A 9,331-nucleotide genomic window follows, 5' to 3' on the forward strand; every position below is an offset into this window, starting at 1 on the left:
GCAAATAGAAAGCCTGCCTGTGTGTGCACAAACAAACATGCACACAAAGAAAGAGATACATTTGAGAAATAAAAAGTCATCTCTGCTGAGATGGAGGAGTACAGCTGCATTAATTGTGGCATTAAAGGGGCAAAACAACTGAAATCTCTTAACATTTGGGAATGATTAAGCAGACTGGTGTCTTTACTCGGGTATATTTAATGGTGTGCAATGGTATATGTCACTTAGGTATTACATGACATGTGTATATGATGTAGATGTAGAGAGACGTTTGTAGTAAATAAGTTTCTGTGAGTATAACATGACCCAAAAATTGGGTCTGCATGTTAAACAGTTAAGCCACACCAGTTTGTTATAACCCGTACTAAGGAGTGTGATTGCTCAATTATATGGTACTACTACTACCTACCTATAAGAATAGCAAAATCTGGGACAGTGACAACACCAAATGCTGACAAGGATGTGGAACAACAAAAACGCTCATTGCATTGCTGAATGCGAAATGGTGCAGCCACTTTGGAAGACAGTTTGACAGTTTCTTATAAAGCTAAGCATACTCTTAGCATCCAATCTAAAATCACGCTTCTTGGTATTTACCCAAAGGAGTTGAAAACTTATATCCACACCAAAAATCTGTACACAGCTGTTTATAGCAACTTTATTCATAATTGCCAAAATGTGGAAGCAAACAAGATGTCCTTCAGTAGGCAAATGGATAAACTGTGGTCCATCCAGACAATGGAATATTATTCAATACTAAACAGAAATGAGCAGTTAAACCATGAAAGACATGGATGAAACTTCAGTGCATATTACTAAGTGAAAGAAGCCAATCTGAAAAGGCTACATGCTGTATGATTATGACATTCTGGAAAAAGCAAAGCTATGGAGACAGTAAAAGGATCACTGGGAGTCAGGGGGAAGGGATGGACAGGCAGAGCACAGAGGATTTTTAGGGCATTGAAAATACTCTGTATGGAACTATAATGATGGATACATGTCATACATTTGTCCAAACCTGAAGAATATACAACACAAAGAGTGAACCCTAATGTAAACTATGTATTTTGAATGCTTATCATGTGTCAATGTAGGTTATCAATTGTAAAAATTGTACACTCTGGTGAGGGATTTCTATAATGGGAGAAATTATGCATGTGTCAGTGTAGGGCGTATATGGGAAATCTCTGTACCTTCCTCTCAACTTTGCTATGAACCAAAAACTGCTCTTAAAAAAAAAAAGTCTTTAAAAAAAAAATAAGGAGGCCCAATCAGGCAATCCACAAGTTGGAAATGAATATATGAAGAAAGTATTCAATTTCACAAGTGAGTAAAAATACAGATTAAAGCATTAAGAAACAGTTTTCCACTTATCAAACTAGCAAAGTCGTAAAACCTAGACCCCCATGCTTCTGTGAGTGGGACAGAAAGAGCAGTGCCCATTCAAGCTGGCTGGGCTGCACTGGTTTGACCTTTTGAGTCACACATTCTTTCTTTATGTGTGTGTGTGTCTTTACATATGTTTATATATCTTTATATGTCTTCACAGCCATTCTGTCACATGGGTGCCTTCATACGTCTTTTCTCTGGTGCAGTATTTCTCTTTTACTTTCCATGAGCAAATTTATACTCTCATCAAGCGTATTTTTAGGTTCTGGTGGGGGAGAAGGATAAAGAGTCTGAAAGTTCTCTGCTCTTTGCTAAAAATACAACATTTACATATAGAGGATAAGGAGGGGAGGAAAAGGACCTGGAAGGTTAAGTCAGGGTCACTGGTGACATTCTCCCCTTTTGAACCTGAAAGTCTGGATGGGAGAATGACTCCTAACCATGAGAGTAAACACTTACTGAGGTCGACTGCCGGCTGGGTACCACCGTGCCTAGCATCTCATAACAATTGTGTCACTTCCTCCTGCCTAGAAAAAGGTGCTGTTGTCCTTGTGACCGAGGCAAATGGTCTCTCTGAGGGTCTGCCCGCGTGGCCATGGCCGCGATTCCAGCCCAGACGGGTTTTTCAGTGAGCCCTTTAACTACCACACCATGCATTGAACTGTACTTGGTTTTAGTTTGAGGTGTTGGCAGGGATATGTGGATAAGAATGATGAGGAGAGTGGGAAGTAAAATATGAGGGCTGAACTTAGAGAATCAAGAGTTAACTGCAAAGACCAGAGAGTCAGTGCCGGCTGGCATGTTCACACGCTCACTGCCATTGGTACAGGTCCCACTTCTGCCTGTTGACTAGAAGCTCAGAGGGGACTAGGTCAGCACCTGGAACATCTTGGAATTCTCTGCAGGGCTGGGGAGTCACTCCCAAAGAGTAAAAATGATATCATGTCTATGAAACACAACATTTTCCACTTACCAGATTATTCTTACTGCCATGGAGCTCTTACCTAAAGAGCAGACAATAAACTCAGCAATAATATTCGGGATGGTTAATTTTGTGTCTCAACTTGGTGAGGCCATGGTACCCAGATGTTTGGTCAAACATTATTGTAGTGATGAGCATGCTATAGTTGTATACAGAAGTAGAAATATAATGTTGTACACATGAAACATATGTTATAAACCAATGTTACCTTAATAAAAAATAAATTTTTAAAAATTATTCTTGATGTTTCTGTGAAGGTATTTTTAGATAAGATTAACATTTAAATTAGTAGGCTTGGGCCTCCCTGGTGGCGCAGTGGTTGAGAGTCCGCCTGCCGATGCAGGGGATGCGGGTTCGTGCCCCGGTCTGGGAGGATCCCATATGCCGCGGAGTGGCTGGGCCCGTGGGCCATGGCCGCTGGGCCTGCGCGTCCGGAGCCTGTGCTCCGCAACGGGAGAGGCCACGACAGTGAGAGGCCCACATACCGCAAAAAGAAAAAAAAAAAAAAAAAAAATTAGTAGGCTTTGAGTAAGGCAGATAGCCCTCCATAGTGTGGGTAGAACTCATCCAGTCAGTTGAAGAACTTAATAGAGAAAGACTGATCTCCTGGAGGAAGAAGAAATTCTGCCGCAGACAGCCTTCAGACTTGAACTGTTACTCCACTCCCAGTCTCCAGCCTGCTGGCTGACCCTACAGATTCCTTACAGTACATCTCGCTATATTTATACATCCTATTGATGCAATTTCTTTAAAGAATCCTAACTAATACAATACTTAACTGATTTTTTCTTTGCCCTGAATCTGCCACCCAGTGGCATACATACTGGTCCTGACTCTGTTTCCCCAAATATTAACCAGGCACCCGCTATGCACCAGACACGAGGCCAGGAGCTAGAGATGCAGAAGGTCGGCAAGGAGGCCCTGGCATCAGGAGGCCACAGTCTGAACTCACCTCTGGCCTTGACCCTTTGAAGAAATCGACTGTTTCCCCAACCTCTAAGGCTGTGGCCAGAGTGTGAGAATTCATGAATATACATGTCGGTTTGGGCCACATCAGTGTTGTGAGGAGAGGGCAATAATGATTGAAAAATAGAAATTGGAGATAAAAGATCCAGGTCCAAAGCAGAAAAGACGTGGCCTAGGAGGTTGAAGCCAGTGACCAGGGAGTGTCAGAACTGGAGAGAAAGGGCTGGTGCAGAAGCAGAGATGAGTCATTCAGAGTAAAACAGCCAGGCTCCGTATGGGGTGTGGACCCCAGGAGGAGAAGGCACCACTTGGGTAGACTCCACAGACGACACCACCAGGCTGTCCAGAACCTGTCCAGATGCAGTGTCCAGCCTGACTCAAGTGCACCATCCAGAGAAGTGAAACAAAAAAGGCATTACCTCCTCACCATCCAAGGGAATTGAGAGAAAGGGCTGCAGCCCAGACCAGGAATAGAAAACAGCTGTGTTTAAAAAATGAAAGCAACAATATAAGGCCGGAATAACACAGCTGTGTGCTTGCACCTTGGCTCCATGGATGAAGTACAGCGGCACACAGTAGATGCTCAATAAATGCTGGCTGAGAAAATGAATGGATGAACGAATGAAATCCTGAGACATGCTGACAGCTCAATGAAGGAAAAACCCAAAGAGAAGTACAAGAGGGAAGGCTGGATACCGTGGAGGAGGTCTCTGGAGGAAACCGTGGAGTGGTGCTCTCGGGTGGGAGGTGGACAGTCACCACTTCCGCTCGGGACACCTCATTTCCTCACCGCCCTTGCCCTCTCGAGTCTCTCATGTCTGAGACCCAGATCTGTCCCAAAGCTCAGGCTCAAACCAACCCCTCTCAGTTATTTTTGGTGAAATTATACTACAGCCGGTACTCTCCTTTTTCTCCTCCTTTAAAATGTTTTAATTATATAAGTGATATCTGGATATTTATTGAAAATTTCTAGAAACTCTAACAAGAGGGAAATCACATTATTTTCATCATCCAAAACACACACACATACTCACATAGTTATTTCTGATCTTTTTTCTCTGTATAAAGTTGTATCCTGAAATAGTTATAACCACTCTAAATATACAAATTTGCATCTTTTATCTGTTGGAATTATCAATATTTTATTGTGATATAACCTAATTTTGTAAGAAATATGATGCTGGGTGTTTTTTTTGTTTTTTGGGGTTTTTTTTTGCGGTACGCAGGCTTCTCACTGTTGTGGCCTCTCCTGTTGCGGAGCACAGGCTCCGGACGCGCAGGCTCAGTGGCCATGGCTCACAGGCCCAGCCGCTCCGCAACATGTGGGATCTTGCCGGACTGGGGCACAAACCCATGTCCCCTGCATCAGCAGGCGGACTCTCAACCACTGTGCCACCAGGGAAGCCTTGGGTGTTTTTTTTTAATCATGGTAAAAATGCACATAACATAAAATTTACCATTGGTGACATTTAATGCATTCACTATGTTGTGACTCTCACCAGGATCTAGTTTCAGAACAATTTCATCACTTCAAAAGGAAACCTCATATACTCCAATAAAGATGTTTAAAAACATAAAATATAAAATTTTTTTTCAAAAAGGAGGGCTTCTCTGGTGGCGCAGTGGTTAAGAATCTGCCTGCCAGTGCAGGGGACATGGGTTCGAGCCCTGGTCCGGGAAGATCCCACATGCCGCGGAGCAACTAAGCCCGTGTGCCACAACTACTGAGCCTGTGCTCTAGAGCCCGTGAGCCACAACTACTGAGCCTGCGTGCCACAACTACTGAAGCCCACACGCCTGGAGCCTGTGCTCTGCAACGGGAGAGGCCGCCGTAATGAGAGGCCCGCGCACCGCAGCGAGGAGTGGCCCCTGCTCGCCGCAACTAGAGAAAAGCCCTCGCGCAGCAATGAAGACCCAACGCAGCCAAAAATAAACTAATTAATTAAATAAATAAAATTTTAAATTTTTAAAAAGAAACCTCGATCCCATTAAGCAGTCATTCCCCATCTCCTCATCTCCCCAGCCCCTAGTACCCACTAATATGCTTTCTGTCTCCATGGATTTGCTGACCTGGGTATTTCACATAAATGGAATCATAGGATATGTGGTCTTTGGTGACTGGTTTCTTTCACTGAGCATAATGTTTTCAAGGTCTGTCCATGTTGTAGCCTGTGTCAGCACTTCATTCCTGTTTATGTGATCCTGTTTTAAATTCTACTCTTTGGCTCAAAAATCTTGTATGGTTCCCCATTGCCTACCCTGATAAAAAGTCCAAGCTCCTTCATGTGGCGTTCACTCTTCTGCAGAATCCTGCCTGCCCGTCTTACCTGCACCAACCCACTCTACTTTCTCACTTCTGTACCTTTGCCTAAGCCCCAGTCTCTGCATCTCGAAACCCTGGTCCGCAGACAAGCAGCAGCAGCATCCCCTGGGAAACTGTCCTAAACGCAAGTTCTCGGGCCCCTCCCCAGACCACTAAATCAGAGTCCAGATTCTGTCTTTCGACAAGCCCTGTGGGTGATGCTGATGTACACTGAAATTTGAGAATGTTTGGTCTCAATCACGTCACTCCTCAAAGTCTCATTCGTATGCTGCACCCTGAGCCCTGCTTTCCCTCTCCTCTTACCCTCCCGATGGACATCATCCTACATCCTTGAGAGGATTTCTCACTTTTTACACTGTGTCGTAGCCGTGTCTCCGTTAGTGGACGTCACCTGAGTGATATATTTCATTTAAACCCTGAGAAGGAGGTTGGACAGGGAAACCCTGAAGGTTGTCTCTGGCTGAGAGTCTGGGCACAAGCTCCCAAGGGCAGCTGTGGCACTTTCTTGTACCCTCTGTCGTACTCACAGCCGAAAGCACAGCTCCCAAGTTATCCTGAGATTATGACTTTCCTACTTCATGGGTATCAAAATATCCTTTGTTTTATGAATGGTAGTAGTAATACTGGGGATGTTTGGATTTTTAAGTTTTCATTTGTTTTCCTTGTTGTTTACAAGTCTATTATCAGATATAAGATGTTCTCATTTTATGGCTCTGTCTGGGAACCGCTGGCCTATAAAGATAGTGGGGTCAGGAGAAGCTCAGCCAGAGGGGTGTTTGGGATCATCACTCTGGAACTGCCTAGGAGAGCCTGACTTCTGCATAGTTCAGGAGCCATAGTCGGGCCATATTCACCTTCAAAGTTGCTCCCCTCTCCCAAATGTCAGAGCCTGTTGTAAATATCTCAGAGCCACAGCTCAGAGATTAGAGAGCTCAGCTAAGAACGAGAAAGAGGGAAAGATCGGAAATAGGGAAACCCCACTGCTGAGTGGATGAGGTCTCCAACATGCATGATGCAAAACATTTTCAAGGAAAGCAAACCTGCATCCCAGCCTTGTGATTTTATTAACGCACGTGTGCACAAGCATACACGCACAACACAGACACCCACTAACTAGAGCTGTAGAAACACCTCTTGAGTGCTCTTAAAGTCTAGACTTTGAGAAATTACAGATGGAGAGAATACCTTTTTAGTGCTACATGAAGGAAGCTTAAAAGTGAAAAAAAATCAAGTAACCAGCCCACAGCTTAAGGATATTTGAAAGACTGGTGTGTTAGAGCTAGAGATGATTAAGGAAAACATGACAGCCTTCAGCTATCACAGGTATATTCATAAAAGAGGGCGAAAGATCGGTTCCCAGGTTACTTCTTTCTGGATTCATATCTTAACCTCATCCAAGGGGAAAAATGGAACTGGCTAAATTCCGAGGTGCTTCAGATGGCAAAGTAACAAAGAGTGCCACAGAGCAGTCCGTTTCAGCTCAAAAAGGAGACATTTACTGTCAGAGCTGGCCAGGGGAGTAGGTCCTGGAGGATGGACTTCGCTTGCTCTTCTCTCTCCCAGAGGCTGGAAACAGCTGCCCAATGGGGACGTCAGCCATGCGATTCCCAGCCAGGAGGTGTTTGGGCCCCATGGTCCCACCGCCTGCCCGGGGACCACGCCGGCCCAACCAGCTTCGCTTTTCCGTGGCATACAGGAACAACGTGTGTGTTCACACGGACAAAGGCAGCTGGTTTAAAAAACTTTCACCCTGAGATAACAGACTGCTTTTTCTTTGAGGTCGCTATTTCATTAAAATGACATTTTTAATGACATAGTATGATAACAGATGGAATAATAGATGACTTTTTCAATTGTTTATGTCAGTCTTTATTGGACAAAATACAGAGCTAGCAACTTTACATCAGTTCCCCCATTTTTTGGTTTTATTTTATTTATTTATTTGTTCGTTTGTTTTTATTTTTATTTTTTTTTTGTGGTACACGGGCCCCTCACTGCTGTGGCCCCTCCCGTTGCAGAGCACAGGCTCCGGACACACAGGCTCAGTGGCCATGGCTCATGGGCCCAGCTGCTCTGCGGCATGTGGGATCTTCCCAGACCGGGGCACGAACCCGTGTCCCCTGCATCGGCAGGCGGACTCTCAACCACTGCGCCACCAGGGAAGCCCTTTGTTTTATTTTGTTCTGTATGTGTGTGTATATTTTTATTTTTAAATTTATTTTGGCCCATGAAATCCAAGTCTGGACATACTGAAATATATATATATTGTAAGTAAATTATATATTTATAAACAAACTTCAGTCTGGAAGTACTGAAGTTTATATGTTTAAATATAAATATATATATATTTAAATAAATAACTATGTACATAAAACATCTTTTTTTGGCTGAATCATTTGAAATTAATCATCACACTTCACTCTTAAGTACTTCAGCCTGTATCTCCCAAGAACAAAACATTCTTATATAAAATTACAATAATATTATCATTCCTGAGATATTTAACATGACTGAACAATTAGTATAAAATTAATCATATTAATAATCATAAATAATTTTATATTAATTGATTTCTATGATACAATCCACAGTTTCCTGTCTCCTCCAATCTTTCAAGATTTTTGACATTTTGAAGACCTATTTGTCCTGTAGAATATCTTCCACAATCTGGATATGGATAATTGTTTCCTCCTAATTAGATTTAGGTTAAACATTTTGGCAAGAAAACTACAAAGGTGATATTGTATCCTTCCCATTGCAACCAAGCAGGGGGCACAGATGTAAATTTATCCCATTACCAGTGATGCTAACTCAGCACAGGTGGTGTCCAGTTTTCTCCATTGTAAGGCATCTTTTCTCTTTGTATTTAATAAGTAATCTGACCCAGTAAAGGTTTCAGATTCACTTTTACTTCCTGTCCCAGACTTGCTGTCAGCTGTTTCTCTAAGGAGCCCTGATTCCTTTTAATAGAGAATAGTATTTAGACACCAAGATTTTGGTGCTGGGTGTTTAAGTGATATTGGAAAGGTCCTTTCAATGGATTAGATTAAACAAACAAACATGAGTTGATGCTAATACAGCTACAGCTCTTCTTTCTCATGACTTATTTGTATTTCCCTTTCCCCTGGTTTCCAACAACACATAACATATCTATCCTTCAATATACATAAAATAGTCCCAATATCACTAAACCAATACCCTTCCAACAACAAAACTACTAAAGAAATTCATGATTTCTCTGCAGTTCTTTTTTTCCTCCTATTTACTAAGGCTATATAGTCAGAGTACTTGGTTCAAAAGCTAATTGAATTAATTATTTTTTTCTATGTGTTTATGTAATTATTTAATGCACAGTTAGATTTATTTGTTTCTAGCTATATTCAAGTTTAGGTTAATTTTGTTTTGTTTTGTGCTATGGACTAAATTGTGTCCCGCCTCCCAAAAAATTCGTATGTTGAAGCCCTAACCCCAATGTAACTGTATTTGGAAATGGGGCTTTTCTGGAGGTAATTACGATTAATCAAGTCATACGGGTGGGGCCCTGATCTGATAGGATTAGTGTCCTTACAAGAAAAGACACCAGCTTGCTTTGCTTACTCTCTCTACACCTACTGAGGAAAGGCTGCATGAGGATGTGGCAAGAAGGTGGCTGTCTGCAAGCCAGGAAGAGA

Source organism: Mesoplodon bidens (assembly GCF_964165515.1).
Source record: "Mesoplodon bidens genome assembly, chromosome: 13".
NCBI classification, from domain to species: Eukaryota; Metazoa; Chordata; class Mammalia; order Artiodactyla; family Ziphiidae; genus Mesoplodon; species Mesoplodon bidens.